Genomic DNA, 19,914 nt, shown 5'->3' on the forward strand with positions numbered 1-19,914 from the left:
TTTGTTTTAATGCTTTTGTTTTAAAATTATTTTATTTTTTCCTATTTATATTTTTGCTGTATTGCATTTCCCTCCATGGTTCTTGCTTAGTATTTTAACGATTATAGTTTATAATATTCATTCCATTTATGGGTTTGCTTACTGGTTCTGTTGCTCTCTTCTGTTTTGGTTCATTTTTATTCTTTACCTTTTCTCTTTTCCCTCTCCTTTCCTTTTTGTGACTGAGGTTCCTTGGGTATTCTTGTCTGTTTAATGCTGCTTTTACCATTTGTCTTGGAATTTGGTCTATCCACTTTTTGTTTTTATGCTTGTTTGATTTTCTTTTCTTTCTTTCTCTTTTTCTTCTGTGCTGTGTGGCTTGTAGAGTCTTGGTGCTCCAGAAATGGCACAGGCCTCTACCCTGAGGTGGGAGCCCTGAGTCCAGGATGTTGGATCACCAGAGAATATATGACTCCATGGAATACTAATCAGAGAGAGAGCTTTCCCAAAGGCCTTCATCTCAACAACAAGACCTGGCCTCATCCAATAGCCAGCAAGCTCCAGTGCCAGATGTCTCACACCAATTAACAAAACAGGAACACAACCCTACCCATTAGCAGACAGGTGACCCAAAGTCATACTTGTAGGAGACAGGAAGAATAAAAGAAAAGCAGGCCCCAGCAAGGGCCACAAGAGAAATTTATAATTATTGATAAACTTGATGATATAAGGCATGAGACTCTTGGAACAAGTTCAGAGGGAACAGTTCATAATCTTGAAAACAAGACATGATCCTGGGTTTGGAATACCGATCCCAGACTGTTTCTCAATTGGTGTCTCAGAGTCACATGTTTTACATATCTGGTGGAAAATCTATAGATAAGAATATTAATCTTAGTTACTGATTTGTCATTGATTACTGTTTCCTAATTACTCAATGGTTAATGATCATTTTGTTCTTTGGCCCTGAAAGCCACATGAGTTATAGTTTAACTCCCCAGCATATTCTTTCATTCACGGCTGAAAGTATAATAAAGCTGGCTTGGATTCAGTTTCGGCACCTTCACCTTGGAGCGGTGTTGGTCCCCTGATCCTCACTTTTTTATGAATTCTTGTGTCTCGTTTCTCATTCTCTAGCCATATTGCACTTTCAGAATCCTGCTTGTCGAGCTGGTCTCGACAAGTGATGCCCGAACAGGGACCCGAAAGTGAATCCAGCCTGCGAGGCTAGCTCCTAGCGGCAGAGAACGCAGGGAAACCCAGCCAACTCGGCGGATGAGGAAAGTAGTTGGTAAGTTGACCGCTGCGGATTTGTCAGTCAGGGTAACAATGGGGCAAAATCCTTCTGAGCATAGTGACTATATGCAAGTATTAAGGACTTTGTTAAAAAGTTCGGGGGTTGAGATTTCTCACTCCTCTTTTAAAAAATTGTTTTCTGCCATTGAAAAATATTGCTACTGGCTAGATCCAGATAAAGGGACTTTGAGGCATGAGGAATGGCAAGAAGTTATGCTTTGCCTGCGCTGTGCCTACCAACGCGGCGAAAAGATTCCTTTGTCTGTATGGTCAGTAGGGAATCTTATTAGCACAGCTTTAGGACCACCGCAATCCGAAACCTTGGATTCAGGGGATTCTGTAGAACAAATACAAGGACAAATAGAGGGAATGAATTTATATGATAACTTAGCTGATGAGGAAAATAAACAATCAATGAAAATGAAAAATAAGAGCCAAAGAATGGTAGAATTCAAGAACAGATCTTTCTCGCTGGGCCAACTGCACCTTTGGTTGAGCCCCCTCCTTTCAATCCTGAAACCCCTTGGGATGATGGATTTGCTTTTAAACCACAGATAACTGTGCCTAATAAAATGATGCCTTTACAAAAGGGAGTTTGTATGGCACAGTTGCAGGGGGATGAAGACGCTTTAGTTCTCCCTGTGGCTGTAACTCAAATCCCACCAGATCCTCAATTCCCACAAGGAAGAATACATTATGATTATAATGCCATACCATTTAAAGCCATAAAGGAGATAAAACAGGCTTATACCCAATATGGAACTAATTTTCCTTATACCATGGGACTAATTCAGGGAATTTCACAAGCTGAACAGTTAATTCCTTATGATTGGGAAATGATAGCCAGAATTTACCTATCCACCTCAGAATTTTTGGTTTAGGACCTGGTGGCAAGATGAGGCAAATCAACAAGCTCACAGAAATGCAACAGCCAACCCACCAGTTGATATAACACTTGATCAATTAATGGGTAGTGGGGCACATTTTGGCATTCAAGCTCAGTTACAATTTGATGATCTATTACTCGTTCAAGTGAGAATGATATGTTTAAAATCCTGGGAGATAATAAGTCCACCCAGACAAGCCTTGATTTCATTTACCCAAATTAAACAGTCAAATGGAGAACCTTATGTTGATTTTATTGTCAGGCTACGTCAAAATTTAAATAAAACAGTCTCACAATCTGATTTAAGAGATATGCAAGTTCTTGCTTATGACAATGCTAACTCAGAATGTAAGAAGGTGATTTATCCTATCAAAGCACAGGGTTCCCCTCTAGAAGAATATCTTAAAGTTTGCCAGGATATATGGGTCAGAACCATATAAAATGAAACTTCTGGCTCAAGCACTGTCTAAGGCTAATAAAAGGACAGATATGAAATGTCACCAATGTGGAAAATTAGGACACATTAAAAAGGTTTGTAAAGGAGGAAATTCAAAAAAGACAAAAAATGATGTAAAAATTCCAGGATTATGCCCAAAATGTCAAAAGGGAAATTACTGGGCAAATCAATGTAACTCAAAATTTCACGAAGATGGAACTTCCTTGTCAGGAAATGGGAATTGGGGCCTAACCCAGGGCCCCAAAAACAATGTGAGCACTTGGAACACAGTCCCCTATGCTACCCAGCTCAACCTCAAGAAAACAATCATTTCATGACTTACTCCCAGAAACATCAAGGAGTGCAGCATTAGACATATCAGCCATATAAAATTTATTAGTAATGCCCTCTATGGAAATATATAAAATACCAAATGGCATCTATGGACCCCTACCAAAAAATACTGTTGGTTTAATAATAGGAAGAAGCAGTCTCACTTTAAAAGGGGTTGAAGTTCAAATAGGAATAATAGATGAAGATTTTGAAGGAGAAGTACTTATAATGCTAAAAACCAATATTCCCTATCAAATATCTAAGGGAGATCAAATTGCTCAATTGTTATTATTACCTTATCTAAAATTAAATTATTCTCCTAAAAAGAGAATAGGGGGATTTGGAAGTACTGGAAAACAAGTATTTTGGCAAACTTTTGTTACAGATGGAAGACCAAAGTTAGAAATAGAAATTATGGGAAGGTGATTCCCTGGACTTGTGGACACAGGGGCAGATGTTTCTATCGTTGCCTCTAAGCACTGGCCTCAATCTTGGCCATCACAATAAGTTCCTACAATTATTATTGGAATAGGAACAATGAGCAATATAGTGTGCATGCCCTATGCGATGCCAGGAGCCTGATCAACAAACTGCTATGCTTCAACCATTGGTCGCTGATATTCCTTGTAACTTATGAGGCTGTGATTTACTTATACAATGGGGAACTTATATTACAATACCTTCCATAATGTCTCAGACAAAACAAATTATGACTAATATGGGACTTCACCCCAGTACTCCTCAAAATTTAGCCTAGGGGCCACTGTTCTGGAGGCTGCATTAAAAATAAAATGGCTTTCAAATAAACCTATATGGGTGGATTAGTGGTCCTTATCAAAAGAAAAATTGGTTTCCTCGGTGTGTATGCCCAGAAGTGGGATTGCTGGTTCATATGTCAGTTCTAATTCCAGTTTTTTAAGAAATCTCCACACTGTTCTCCATAGCAGCTGTACTAGTTTGCATCCCCACCAACAGTGTAAGAGGGTTCCCTTTTCTCCACACCCTTTCCAGCATTTATTGCTTGTAGACTTTTGGATAGCAGCCACCCTGACTGGCGTGTAATGGTACCTCACTGTGGTTTTGATTTGCATTTCTCTGATAATGAGTGATGTTGAGCATCTTTTCATGTGTTTGTTAGCCATCTGTATGTCTTCTTTGGAGAAATGCCAGGTTGGATGCATGAGACAAGTGCTGGGGCCTGGTGCACTGGGAAGACACAGAAGAATTGGGTGGACAGGGAGGTGGGAGGGGGGACCGGGATGGGGAATACATGTAAATCCATGGCTGATTCATGTCAATGTATGACAAAACCCACTACATTATTGTAAAGTAATTAGCCTCCAACTAATAAAAATAAATGGAAAAAAAAGAAGAAAAAATTGAAGCCTTACAAACGCTAATAGAAAAACAATTAAAACTAGGACATATAGTAGAAACTACTAGCCTTTGGAATTCACCAGTCTTTATGATTAAAAAGAAATCAGGTAAATGGAAAATGCTTACAGATTTAAGAAAAGTTAATGCTGTTATGGAACCCATGGGAGCATTACAACCTGGACACCCTTCTCCTGCTATGATTCCAAAAGGAAGGGAAATTATTATCATTGATTTAAAAGAGTGTTTTTTCACTATCCCATTAGATCCTAAAGGGGTCCTAATCAACTATATCAATGGACTGTCTTGCCACAAGGAATGATGAACAGCCCCACCTTATGTCAACACTTCATAAATCAGCCCTTAGGTTTAATTAGAGAAAAATATCCACAAGCCTATATTATTCATATATGATTGATATTTTATTAGCACACTTTGATAAAAAAATTCTTCAACAAATATTTTTAGAAACCCAAAAGATTTTAGAATTATACAGTTTAGTTATTGCAGCAGATAAAGTTCAAACTGAAGCTTCTTATCAATATTTGGGATTTATATTAAATATAAACTTAATATCTCCACAAAAACCACAGATTTGAACTGATCAATTAAAAACTTTAAATGATTTTCAAAACTTATTAGGTGATATTAACAGGCTTCTTCCAGTATTAGGGATTCCTAATTATGCCTTAAAAAATCTATTTAATATATTACAGGAGAATTAAAACAGTCCTCACTCTTTAACCCCTGAAGCCAAAAAAGAAATACAACAAATTAATCAGCCAATTCAAAATCAACAGTTGACTAGGATAGAATTAAGTTAGCCCATAACAGCCTTAATTATGCCCACTCCATATTCTCTTACAGGAATAATTTGGCAAACAGAAGCTATAAATGAATGAGTCATTTTGCCTCATAAACAAAATAAGTTATTGGCTACTTATGTGGATATGGTTAGCAAGTTAATATTTAAGATGATAACTCGTATTCAACAATTATCTGGTTACGATCCAAAGACTATAGTAGTACCATTTTCAAAAACACAAATTGAACATTTGTATTTTCAAAATACTGATTGGCAAATAGCCCTTTCTGATTTTATTGGCAACATTGATTGCCATTACCCTTCTTCTAAGTTGATCAACTTCTAAGTTTTTCTTAAAAAACATGCTTTGATTCTCCCCAAAATAACAAAAATAGAGCCTATTCACAATGCTGTCACCTATTTTACTGATGCAAAGAAGGACCTCAAAACAGGTTACTTTGGTCCTACTGAAAAGATTTGCAATCTAAATACTCTTCTGTGCTGCTGCTAAGTCGCTTCAGTCGTATCTGACTCTGAGTGACCCCACAGACGGCAGCCCACCAGGCTTCACCATCCCTGGGATTCTCCAGGCAGGAATACTGAAGTGGGTTGCCATTTCCTTCTCCAGTGCATGAAAGTGAAAGGTGAAAGTGAAGTTGCTGTGTCCGACTCTTAAGGACCCCATGGACTGCAGCCTCCTGCAGGCTCCTCCATCCATGGGATTTTCCAGGCAAGAGTTCTGGAGTGGGGTGCCATTGCCTTCTCCGACAGGCTGAATTAGAAGCAATTTGCACAGTATTATTGTATATTAAAGAACCTGTTAACATTGTTTTTGATTCACAATATGCTGTCAAGGTTACTTCTTTAATTGAGACCATAACAATACCTAACTCTAACCTGCCTATTATTCAACTGTTTAATCAATTACAAAATGCTATTCTTCATAAAAATAGTTCTTTTTATATTGCTCATATTCGACCACTTTCACAACTTCCAGGACCTTTAGCAAGGAAATAATACTATTGACACTAAACTCATTTCATTTCTTTCTCCATCACAATTTCATGAACTTATGCACTTAAATGTTAAAATATTATAGCATAAGTTCCAACTGACTCATCAACAAGCTAAAGATATCATATCTCAATGTCCTTCCTGCCAACAAGTTAATTCTATCTGACATTGCCTGAAGGTGTTAACCCATGGGGATTATTTCCCAATGATATTTGGCAATCTGATGTAACACATATCCAAACATTTGGCAGTGCTGGACTAGTCCATGTGCCCACTGACACTTATTCCGGAATGATATTTGCATCACATCACACAGGAGAAACTGCAAATAACTATGTTTCTCACTTCAAACAAGCTTTTGCTTACATGGGGCTCCCTAAACATATAAAAATTGATAATGGACCAGCTTATACAAGTCACACATTAAAATTATTTTTTAAAGACTGGTTTATCAACACATCACTGAAATTCCATATAACCCACAAGGACAAGCTATAGTTGAATGAGCCAATCGAACATTAAAAAACACTTTACAAAAACAAAAAGGCGGGGGCGGGGGGAGTTATGGAATAGGACTAAATTCCCCAAAAGATAAATTAGCAAAAGCTCTTTTTGCTCTCAATTTTTTGGATATTAGAGGGGACAATACAGAACCAGCAGCTACAATACATTGGACAAATAATCAAGCTGGTAATGATTTGCTTTCTAAAAAAGAAACCTTACAACAAACTCAGCAAGTCTTATGCAAAGACGGTAAGAGTTGGAAAAGGGGAATTTTACTTAAACAAGTACGAGGCTATGCTCTTATTTTAACAGAAGAAAATGAACATCAGTGGATCCCAAAAAGAAAAATCTGGCTCTGGAAAGAAAAGGACCTATTTGAACCTGTCTGAACCCCTCGTTGGAGCCATGTAGCTGCTGACCCTTAATCCTGGACCATCTCTATCAAGAAGAACCTAAGAGGCACCTTTGCCAACTTGGGGATGGATAAAGAAGCTATCTCTAGAAGCAGAGAACATGGTATTTAGAAGAAGACTTCCAAAAATACGAGACAGCTTGTTCTGAGCTATGGTCACTTTGTTGACCATGGTGGTAAGTACACAAGCTGTAGATAGTCATCATTATTGGACTTATATACCTAATCTTCCCCTGTTGAGACCTGTGACTTGGGAAGATTCGCCAGTCCCAATATTTGTAAATGATTCTACCTGGCTCCCCAGACCTTATGATAAAAATCTTCCGATTGAAGAGGAAGAAGAAGGTTGTCAATTGATGAATCATACTATTGGATTTGATGCCACTCCTATTTGTATTCGTTTTGGAAGTATATGTCTTAAAACAGGATATCAAAAGTGGCTCTCAGTTGTCAAAGAATCAAATGAGGATAAGACTTCCTTCCTTCTGTTAACTGCTCTTAATTTTTTGGAAAAAGAGGAAATTTCCAGCATTATGAATCCACCTGACCTTCTTGATTGTGTTGCTGAAACTAGCCCTGGTATTGAAAATTGGTTAAGATGAAAATTATGTAAAGGATCAGAAGGTCCTTATTATTAAATGTTGCAGAAGGCTCCATTATCGATTGGGGACCCCGAGGAACCCCTAAACTAACAGAATCTAAAGTGTCTTCCCCATGGTTATATAATGATAAGACAATTAGTACTTATGGTAGTCAACCCCTCATATGGCATGGGGTAGGATTAGCTCCCCCTGTGCCTCATTTAGATCATTATCCTATTAATGATGAAATATGGAAAATACCCACAGCACTAAAAGAATTAATTGCTTGGAAGGGACGATATACTGAATATATTTTAAATGACCCAAAAGCTACCTTTAATTTTACAAAAAAACTCTACCCACACTACCCAGACTTGTGTAAGAATTCCTTTTGTTTTTATGATCGGACCAGCAAAATATGATCTCAATTTGAGGATTAGTAACATATATTAACTGTTCATTTTATACATGTATAAATAATACCATTCCTTTTAATGAAAGTTGGCAGAGTATTTACATTCTTAAAACCAGAACTGGCATATGGGCTCCAGTTGATTTACAATGACCTTGGCAAGAAAGCCCTACATTATATGTTATTGAAGAAATATTGAAAAATCTTAAACATGTTAAACATTTTCTGGGACTGCTTAATTGCTGCCATCTTAGGCATTATTGCTATTACAACTATGGCAGTCGTAGCTGGAATGGCTCTTCATAAATCTGTGCAAACAGTTCATTTTTTACAAGAATGACATAAAGATGCCTATGTCCTTTGGACCACTCAACAAAAAAATGATAGAAGGTTGGCCTCCCAAGTGACCAACCTTCAACAATCTGTTATTTTGTTAAGAGATCAACTAGTCAGTTTACAAAAACAGGTGAGACTAAAATGTGATTGGAACTATACTTCCTTTTGTATAACAGCTTTCAAATATAATAAGACACAATTCAATTAAGATAAAGTTAAACAGCACCTATTGAACCAAGGTGATATTTCTGTAGATATTCAAAATCTACAACAAGATATATTAAAAGCTTTTAATAAACATCTCGATGTAATTTCTGGATCATATTTTCTTGATACTGTTGCTGATAATCTTTCTTGTCTTAATCCCTTAAAACAGATCAAGACATTTGGATATGGAATTGCTCTGGTTATGGGAGTGCTATTAATTATGTGTTTGTGTTTCTGTATAGTCTGGAGAAGAATGATCAAGAGACAATGAAACTGACAACAGCAACTAGCATTTCTCACTATTTCTCATCACGTGCAAAATCAAAAAGGGGGAGATATAGGAGACAGGAAGAATAAAAGAAAAGCAGGCCATAGCAAGGGCTGCAAAATAAATGTATAATTCCTGATAAACTGGATGCTATAAGGCATGAAACTCTTGGAACAAGTTCAGAGGGAACAGTTCATAATCTTGAAAACAAGATATGATCCTGGGGTTGGAAAATCGACCTCAGACTGTTTCTCAACTGGAGTCTCAGAGTCACATGTTTTACGTATCTGGTGGAAAATCTATAGATAAGAATATTAGTCTTAGTTACTGATTTGTTATTGATTACTGTTTCCTAATTACTCAGTGGTTAATGATCATTTTGTTCTTTGGCCCTGAAGGCCACATGAGTTATAGTTTAACTCCCAGCATATTCTTTCATTCACGGCTGAAAGCATAATAAAGCTGGCTTGGATTCAGTTTCAGCACCTTCACCCTGGAGCAGTGTTGGTCCTCTGATCCTCATTTTTCTCTGAATTCTTGTGTCTCGTTTCTCATTCTCTCGCCATATCACGCTTTCAGAAACCCTGCTTGTTGAGCTGGTCTTGACAATACTAAGTTCACAGATATGCCAAAAGATGCCATTGGATGTAACACTGAAAGACAAGATTCAACTCCACCCAACAGAACACAGACACAAATCCACCCCACCAGGAAACCTTTACAAGCCACTGATCCAACTCCACCCACTGGGGGCAGACTTCACAACTTCAGACGAACTATGATCTTCAGCCTGCACAAAGGAGACCCTAAACACAGTAAATTAAACAAAGTGAAAAAGAAAAAAAGAAGAAGCATACATAAGATAAAGGAGCCTAGTAAAAACACACCAGAACAAACAAATGTAGAGGAGATAAGCAGTCTACCTGAAAAAAAAGAATTCATTGTAATGATAGTAAAGATGATCCAAAATAATACAGGTATAGATAAACAGAAAGGAGGCGGAGACTGAGAAGATGAAAGAAGTGTTTAACACGGACCTAGAAGAAATAAAAATAGACATTCAGCAATGAACAACACAATAACTGAAATAAAACATACAATAGAGGGAACCAGTAGCAAAATAACTGAAGCAAAAGAATAAAAGACAGAATGGTGCAAATAACTGAAGCAGAGCATAATAAAGAAAAACCAAGAAAAAAAAGAGGAAAGCCCCAGAGACCTCTGGGTCACGAAGCACACCAATATTTGAATTTTAGGGGTCCCAGAAGAAAAAGACAGAAAGACAAGGTGTGAAAAATATTTGAGAAGATTATAGTAAAAAATATCATTAACAAGGGAAAGGAAATATCCATCCAAATCCAGGAAGCCCATATTTCCATACATAATAAACCAAAAGAGAAACATGACAAGACACATACTAATCAAACTAACAAAAAATAAACACAAAGAACACGTATGAAAAGAAGCAAGGAAAAAGCAACAAATAACATGCAAAGGGATTCCCTATAAGGTTAACAGTTGATCTTTCAGCTGAAACTCCACAGGCCAAGAAGGAATGGCAGGATATACTTTAAATGATGAAAGGAAAAAAACTACAACCAAGATTACTCTACCAAGCAAAGATCTCATTCAGATTCTGTGGAGAAATCAAAAGCTTTATACATAAGTGAAAGGTAAGAGAATTAAGCACCATCAAACCAGCTGTAAAACAAATGTTAAAGAAACTTCTCTAGACAAGAACTACAAAAGAAAGAAAAGACCTACCAAAAAAATCTCCCAAAATAATAAAGTAAAAAATAAGGAGATCAGACATATCAATAATTACCTAAAATGTAAATGGTTTAAATGCTTCAACAAAAGACACAGACTGGTTGAATTGATACAAAATCAAGATCCTGATATACACTATCTGAGCTTCCATGGTGGCTCTGTGGTACAGAATTCACCTGCCAATGCAGGGAATGTGGGTTTGAGTTCTAGATTGGGAAGATCACCTGGAGAAGGAAATGGCAACCCACTCCAGTACTCTTGCCTGGGATATCCCATGGACAGAAAAGCCTGGCAGGTTATGGTCATGGGGTCACAAGCAGGCAGACATGACTTAGTGAATGAAAACAACAGCAACAAGCTATCCTATCTACAAGAGACACACATAAAACCTAAGGAAAGATACAGACTAAAACTGGGGAGCTGGGAAGAGAAATTCTATGTAAGTGGAAATCCAAAGAAAGCAGGAATAGCAAAACTCGTATCAGAAAAAATAAACTTTAAAATAAAGACTATTAAAAGAGAAAAGAAACCCTTCTTAAGTGATCAATGCAAATAAATAGAGGAATACAATAGAATGGGAAAGACTAAGAGATCTCTTCAAGAAAATTAGAAATACCAAGGGAATATTCCATGTGAAGATGGGTTCAATAAAGGACAGAAATGCTATGGATTTAACAGAAGCAGAAGATATTAAGAAGAGGTGGCAAGAAAACACAGAAGAACTGTACAAAAAAGATCTTCACAGCCCAGATAATCACGATGGTGTGATCACTTACCTAGATCCAGACATCCTGGAATGTGAAGTGAAGTGGGCCTTAGAAAGCATCACTAAAAACAAAGCTAGTGGAGGTGGTGGAATTCCAGTTGAGCTATTTCAAATCCTGAAAGATGATGCTGTGAAAGTGCCGCACTCAGTGTGTCAGCAAATTTGGAAGACTCAGCAGTGGCCACAGGACTGGAAAATGTCGGTTTTCATTCCAACCCCAAAGAAAGCCAATGCCAAAAAATACTCAAACTACCAAACAATTGTACTCATCTCACACACTAGTAAAATAATGCTCAAAATTCTCCAAGACAGGCTTTAGCAATAAGTGAAGCGTGAAATTCCAGATGCTCAAACTGGTTTTAGAAAAGGCAGAAGAACCAGAAATCAAACTGCAAACATCCAGTGGATCATCAAAAAGCAAGAGAGTTCCAGAGAAAACATCTATTTCTGCTTTATTGACTACGCCAAAGCCTTTGACTCTGTGGATCACTGTAAACTGTGGAAAATTCTGAAAGAGATGGGAATACCAGACAACCTGACCTGCCTCTTGAGAAAACTGTATGCAGGTCAGGAAGCAACAGTTAGACCTGGACACGGAACAACAGACTGGCTCCAAATAGGAAAAGGCATACGTCAAGGCTGTATATTGTCATGCTGCTTATTTAACTTCTATGCAGAGTACATCATGAGAAACGCTGGGCTGGATGATGCAGAAGCTAAAACCAAGATTGCTGGGAGAAATATAAATAACCTCAGATATACAGATGACACCACCCTTATGGCAGAAAGTGAAAAAGAACTGAAGAGCCTCTTGATGAAAGTGAAAGAGGAGAGTGGAAGAGTTGACTTAAAGCTCAACATTCAGAAAACTAAGATCATGGAATCTGGTCCCATTACTTCATGGCAAATAAATGGGGAAACAGTGTCAGACTTTATTTTGGGGGGCTCCAAAATCATTACAAATGGTGACTGCAGCCATGAAATTAAGAGTCTTACTCCTTGGCAGGAAAGTTGTTACCAACCTAGATAGCATATTAAAAAGCAGAACCATTACTTTGTGAACAAAGGTCCATCTAGTCAAGGCTATGGTTTTTCCAGTAGTCATGTATGGATGTGAGTTGGACTACAAAGAAAGCTTCGTGTCAAAGAACTGATGCTTTTGAACTGTGATAAAGGAGAAGACTCTTGAGAGTCCCTCGGACTGCGAGGAGATTCAACCAGTCCATCCTAAAGGAGATCAGTTCTGGGTGTTCATTGGAAGTGAGAGAGTCAATTGCTAGGTACCTTGATAAGAAGTCCTGGGGTACCCAAGGATATAGGGGTCTGGAATTCTTAAGGAGGAGGAAAGGGAAAACATTTTTTTCCTCTACATTCCTTAGTCATTGTCCCATAAAACGTTTTTATATTTAAGCCTGGACCTGATGATAACACAACTAACAACTCAGTTTGGACTGTGTTAAGGATTATATAGCAGGGACGTATCTTGCTTGAGGACAGTTTTTCCTTCCTGAGGGCCTTCTGGCTAATCCTGTTATGTTGAAATGTGGATTGTGGGAGTGGGTCTAGTAAGATCTTTCCATAGTCAGGACATTCTTTTTATTCATTGTAATAAATAATTGAAGAGTATATAACACCATTGCTAGTACTGGTGGGTACTCTTTCTGCCCTCTTCAGATGTCTATGTCAGAAGCTTTCTCTATCCCTTTTATACTTTCACTTCAGTTCAGTCACTCAGTCATGTCCGACTCTTTGCAACCTCATGAATCACAGCCCGCCAGGCCTCCCTGGCCATCACAAACTCCGGGAGTTTACTCAAACTCATGTACATAGAGTCAGTGATGCCATCCAGCCATCTCAACTTCTGCCATCCTCTTCTCCTCCTGCCCCCAATCCCTCCCAGCATCAGTGTCTTTTCCACTGAGTCAACTCTTCGCATGAGGTGGCCAAAGTATTGGAGTTTCAGCTTCAACATCAGTCCTTCCAATGAACACCCAGGACTGATCTCCTTCAGGATGGACTGGTTGGATCTCTTTGCAGTCCAAGGGACTCTCAATAGTCTTCTCCAACACCACAGTTCAAAAGCATCAATCCTTCGGTGCTCAGCTTTCTTCACCGTCCAGCTCTCACATCCATACATGACCACTGGAGAAACCATAGCCTTGACCAGATGGACATTTGTTGGCAAAGTAATGTCTCTGCTTTTTAATATGCTACCTAGGTTGGTCATAACTTTCCTTCCCAGGAGTAAGCGTCTTTTAATTTCATGGCTGCAGTCACCATCTGCAGTGATTTTGGAGCCCCAAAAAATAAAGTCTGACACTGTTTTCAGTGTTTCCCCAGCTATTTCCCATGAGGTGCTGGGACCAGATGCCATGATCTTAGTTTTCTGAATGTGGAGCTTTAAGCCAACTTTTCCACTCTCCTCTTTCACATTCATCAAGAGGCTTTTCAGTTCCTCTTCACTTTCTGCCATAAGGGTAGTGTCATCTGCATATATGAGGTTATTGATATTTCTCCGAGCAATCTTGATTCTAGCTTGTGCTTCATCCAGCCCAGCGTTTCTCATGATGTACTTTGCATAGAAGTTAAATAAGCAGGGTGACACTATACAGCCTTGATGTACTCCTTTTCCTATTTGGAATCAGTCTGTTGTTCCATGCCCAGTTCTAAGTGTTGCTTCCTGACCTGCATACAGGTTTCTCAAGAGGCAGGTCAGGTGGTCTGGCGTTCCCACCTCCTTCAGAATTTTCCACAGTTTATTGTGATCCACACAGTCAAAGGCTTTGGCATAGTCAATAAAGCAGAAATAGATGTTTTTCTGGAACTCTCTTGCTTTTTCGAAGATCCAGTGGATGTTGGCAATTTGATCTCTGGTTCCTCTGCCTTTTCTAAAACCAGCTTGAACATCTGGAAGTTCTCGGTTCATGTATTGCTGAAGCCTGGCTTGGAGAATTTTGATCATTACCTTATTAACATGTGAGATGAGTGAAATTGTGTGGTAGTTTGAGCATTCTTTGGGATTGCCTTTCTTAGGGACTGCAGCGAAAACTGACCTTTTCCAGTCCTGTGGCCACTGCTGAGTTTTCCAAATTTGCTGGCCTATTGAGTGCAGCACTTTCACAGCATCATCTTTCAAGGTTTGAAATAGCTCAAGTGGAATTCCATCACCTCCACTAGCTTTGCTCGTAGTCATGTTTTCTAAGGCCCAGTTGACTTCACATTCCAGGATGTCTGGCTCTAGGTGAGTGATCACACCACTGTGATTATCTGGCTCATGAAGATATTTTTTGTACAGTTCTTCTGTGTATTCTTGCCACCTCTTCTTACTACCTTCTGCTTCTGTTAGGTCCATACCATTTCTGTCTTTTATTGAGCCCATTTTTGCATAAAATGTTCCCTTGGTATCTCTAATTTTCTTGAAGAGATCTCTAGTCCTTCCCATTCTGTTGTTTTCCTCTATTTCTTTGTATTGATCTCTGAGGAAAGATTTCTTATCTCTCCTGGCTCTTCTTTGGAACTTTGCATTCAAACGGGAATATCTTTCCTTTTTTCCTTTGCTTTTATCTTCTCTTCATTTCACAGCTATTTGTAAGGCCTCCTCAGACAATCATTTTGCCTTTTTGCATTTTTTTTTCCCATGGGGATAGTCTTGATCCCTGTCTCCTGTACAATGTCATGAACCTCCGTCCATAGTTCATCAGGCTCTCTGTCTATCAGATCTAGTCCCTTAAATCTATTGCTCACTTCCACTGTATAGTTATAAGGGATTTGATTTATATCATACCTGAATGGTCTAGTTGTTATCCCTAGTTTCTACAGTTTGAGTCTGAATTTGGCAATAAGGAGTTCATGAGCCACAGTCAGCTCCTCGTTTTGTTTTTGCTAACTTTATAGAGCTTCTCCATCTTTTGCTGCAAAGAATTTAATCAATCTGATTTCAGTGTTGACCATCTGGTGACGTCCATGTGTAGAGTCTTCTCTTGTGTTGTTGGAAGAGGGTGTTTGCTATGACCAGTGCGTTCTCTTGGCAAAACTCTATTAGCCTTTGCCCTGCTTCATTCCTTACTCCAAGGCCAAATTTGCCTGTTACTCCAGGTGTTTCTTGACTTCCTACTTTTGCATTCCAGTCCCCTATAATGAAAAGGACATCTTTTTTGCGTGTTACTTCTAAGAGGTCTTGTAGGTCTTCATAGAACCATTCAGCTTCAGCTTCTTCAGTGTTACTGGTTGGGGCATAGGCTTGAATTACCATGGTATTGAATGGTTTGGCTTGGAAACAAACAGAGATCATTCTTTCATTTTTGAGATTGCATCCAAGTACTGCATTTCAGACTCCTGTTGACTATGATGGCTCCCCCATTTCTTCTAAGGGATTCCTGCCCACAGTAGTAGATAAAATTGTTATGTGAGTTAAATTCACCCATTCCAGTCCATTTTGGCTCGCTGATTCCTAGAATGTCGACATTCACTCTTGCCATCTCCTGTTTGACCACTTCCAATTTGCCTTGATTCATGGACCTAACATTCCAGGTTCCTATGCAATATTGCTGTTTACAGCATCAGACCTTGCTTCTATCACCAGTCCCATCCACAACAGGGTATTGTTTTTGTTTTGGCTCCATCCCTTCATTCTTTCTGGAGTTATTTCTCCACTGATCTCTAGTAGAATATTGGGCACCTACCAACCTGGGGAGTTCCACTTTCAGTATCCTATCATTTTGCTTTCTCATACTGTTCATGGGGTTCTCAAGGCAAGAATACTGAAGTGGTTTGCCATTCCGTTCTCCAGTGGACCACATTCTGTCAGACCTCTCCACCATTACCGGACTGTCTTGGGTGGCCCCACAAGGCATGGCTTCGTTTCTTTGAGTTAGACAAGACTCTGTTCCTGTGATCAGATTGGCTAGTTTTCTGTGATTATGGCTTTAGTGTGTCTGCCCTCTGATGCCCTCTCACAACACCTACCATCTTGCTTGGGTCTCTCTTACCTTGGACGTGGGTATTTCTTTACGGCTGCTCCAGCAAAGCGCAGCTGCTGCTCCTTGCCTTGGACGAGGGGTATCTTCTCACTGCTGCCCTTCCTGACCTTGAACGTGGAGTAGCTCCTCTCGGCCCTCCTGCATCCGTGCAGCAGCCACTCCGTGGAAGTGGGGTAGCTCTTCTCGGCCGCCGCCATTGACCTCGGGGGTGTGGTAGCTCTTCTCGGCCGCTGCCCTTACCTCGGACCTTGGGAAGCTCCTCTTGGCCGCCGCTCCTGTGCTGTCACATCCTGGAGCTCTAGGTCACTACCCCTGACCTTGGGCGAGGGGTGGCTCTTCATGGCCATGCTTCTGCGTGGTCCGTCACAGCCGGCACGCTTTACACAAAAGCTCTGAGCGATCAAGCCTTGTTTCTGGCCCCGGATTTAATTCTTCTCCTCTGGAGGCTAAGAATCCCAGCGTCTTTTGTTGTTCATCAACAACCTTTCAGAAGGACTGATGTTGAAGCTGAAACTCCAATACTTCGGCCACCTGATGCAAAGAGCTGACTCATTTGAAAAGACCCTGATGGTGGGAAACATTGAGGACAGGAGGAGAAGGGGACAACAGATGATGAGATGGTTGGATGCATCACTGACTCAATGGACATGAGTTTGGGTGAACTCTGAGAGTTGTTGATGGACAGGGAGGCCTGGTGTGCTGTAGTTCATGGGGTCACAAAGAGTTGGACATGACTGAGTGACTGAACTGAACTGATTAAAAGAGATAAGGAAAGAGACTACACAATGATCAAGGAATCAATCCAAAAAGAAGATATAATAATTATAAATATATATGCACCCACATAAGTTTAGTTCAGTTACTCAGTCATGTCCAACTCTTTGCAACTCCATGGACTGCAGCATGCCAGGCTTCTCTGTCCATCACCAATTCCTCGAGCTTGCTCAAACTGATGTCAGTGGAGTCGGTAATGCAATCCAACCATCTCATCCTCTGTCATCCTTTTCTTTTCCTGCCTTCAATCTTTCCCAGAATCACGGTCTTTTCCAAGGAGTCAGTTCTTTGCATCAGGTGACCAAAGTATTGGAATTTCAGCTTCAGCATCAGTTCTTCCAATGAATATTCAGTACTGATTTTCTTTAGGATTGAATGGATTGACATCCTGGCTGTCCAAGGGTCTCTCAAGTGTCTTCTCCAATACCACAGTTCAAAAGCATCGATTCTTCAGCACTCAGCTTTCTTTATGGTCCAACTCTCACATCCATACATGACCACTGGAAAAGCCATGGCTTTCACTAAACAGACCTTTGATGGCAAAGTAATGTCTCTCTGCTTTTTCAAATGCTGTCTAGTTTGGTCACAGCCTTTCTTCTGAGGAGCAAGAGTCTTTTAATTTTGTGGCTGCAGTCACCATGTGCAGTGATTTTGGAGCCCAAGAAGGTAAAGTCTGTCACTTTTTCCATTGTTCCCCCATATATTTGCATGAAGTGATTGGACCAGATGCCATGATCTTCATTGTTTTGAGTATTGTGTTTTAAGCCAGCTTTTTCACTCTCCTCTTTCACTTTCATCAAGAAGCTCTTTAGTTCCTCTTTGCTTTCTGCCATGAGGGTGGTGTCATCTGCCTATCTGAGGTCATTGATATTTCTCCCTGTCATATTGATTCCAACTTGAGCTTCTTCCCGCCCAGCATTTCTCATGATGTACTCTGCATGTAAGTTAAATATTCAGGGTGACAATATACAGCCTTGGAATACTCATTTCCCAATTTTGAACTAGTCCATTGTTCCATGTTGGTTTCTAACTGTTGCTTCTTGACCTGCATACAGATTTCTCAGGAGGCAGGTAAAGCAGTCTGATATTCCCATATCTTTAAGAATTTTCAATAATTCATTGTGATACACATAGTCAAAGGCTTTCATGTAGTCAATGAAGCAAAAGTAGATGATTTTCTGGAATTTTCTTGCTTTTTATATTATCCAACAGATGTTGGCAAGTTGATCTCTGGTTCCTCTGCCTTTTCTATATCCAGCTTGAATGTCAGAATTTCTCAATTCGTGTGCTGTTGAAGCCTAGCTTGGAGAATTTTGAGCACTACTTTGCTAGCATCTGAGAGGAGTGCAGTTGTGCAGTAGTTTGAACATTCTTTGGCATTGTCTAACATTGGCATTGGAATGAAAACTGACCTTTTCAAGTCCTGTGGCCACTGCTGAGTTTTCCAAATTTGCTGGCATACTGAGTTTAGCACATTAGCAGCAGCATCTCTTAGGATTTGAAATAGCTCAACTGGAATTCCATCCCCTCCCCCACTAGCTTTGTTTGTAGTGATGCTTCCTAAGGCCCACTTGACTTCACACTCCAGGATGTCTGACTCTAGGTGAGTGATCACACCATTATGGTTATCTGGATCATGAAGATCTTTGTTGTATAGTTCTTCTGTGTATTCTTGCCACCTCTTCTTTATATCTTCTGCTTCTGTTAGGTTATACTGTTTCTGCCCTTTATTGAGCCATCTTTGCATGAAATGTTCCCTTTCTATCTCTAATTTTCTTGAAGAGCTCTCTAGTCTTTCCCATTCAGTTATTTTCCTTTATTTCTTTGCATTGATCACTTAGAAAGACTTTCTTATCTCTCCTTTCTTTTTTTTTAAATCCCAACATAGGAGCACCTCAATACATAAGGCAAATGCTAACAGTTATAATAGAGGAAATCAACTGTAACACAATAAGAGTGGGGGATTGTAATGCCCCATTCACACCAATGGACACATCATCCAGACATAAAATTCATAAGGAAACAGAAGACTTAAATAATTTAGCAGATCAGAAGTACCTAATTGATATTTAGAGGATATTTCATCCAAAAGCAATATAATTCACTTTTTCTCAGGTCCACGGGGCACATTCTCCAAGACAGATCACATGTTGGGTCACAAATCAAGCCTAGGTAAATCTAAGAAAATTTATATTGTATCAAGCACTTTTTATCACCACAATGCTATAAGATCAGATATCAATCACAGGAAACAAACAAAAAAAACTGCAAAAAAGCACAAGGCAAAACAATTTGATTGTAAATAACCAAAAGGTCATGAAGAACTCAAAGAAGGAATATTAATAAAGTGATACCTAGAAAAATTACAATGAAAACATGACAACTTAAAACCTATGGGATGCAGTAAAAGCAGTGCTAAGAGGGAAGTTTATAACAACACAAGTCTACCCCAAGAAATAAGAAAAACAGCAAATAAACAACCTAACCTTATACCTAAGGCAAGAGAACAAAAACTACCAAAATTAGAGAAAGACATGAAATCATAAAGATCAGAGAAGAAATACACTAAAAAGAAATGACAGAAACAATGTTTTTGTTATTTGTCACCCAGTCATGTCCAACTCTTTGCAATTCCATGGAATGCAGCACACCAGATCTCCCTGTCCCTCACCATCTCCCAGAGTTTGCCTAGTCTCATGTTCATTGCATCAGTGATGCTACCCAGCCATCTCACCCTCTGACATCTGCTTCTACTTCTGCCCTTAATCTTTCCCAGCATCAG

At 39.3% G+C, this 19,914-nt stretch overlaps 1 long non-coding RNA gene across 1 annotated transcript; it reads left to right on the forward strand.

Annotated features, from left to right (window-relative positions):
• Positions 1-992: 992 nt before the first annotated feature.
• On the forward strand, positions 993-9,377 carry LOC139033174 (uncharacterized). The gene is made up of 2 exons (XR_011485802.1): positions 993-1,270; positions 6,940-9,377. It is a non-coding gene; the product is annotated as an uncharacterized lncRNA (long non-coding RNA).
• Positions 9,378-19,914: the final 10,537 nt, after the last annotated feature.

Source organism: Odocoileus virginianus, chromosome X, assembly GCF_023699985.2.
Source record: "Odocoileus virginianus isolate 20LAN1187 ecotype Illinois chromosome X, Ovbor_1.2, whole genome shotgun sequence".
Lineage (NCBI taxonomy): Eukaryota > Metazoa > Chordata > Mammalia > Artiodactyla > Cervidae > Odocoileus > Odocoileus virginianus.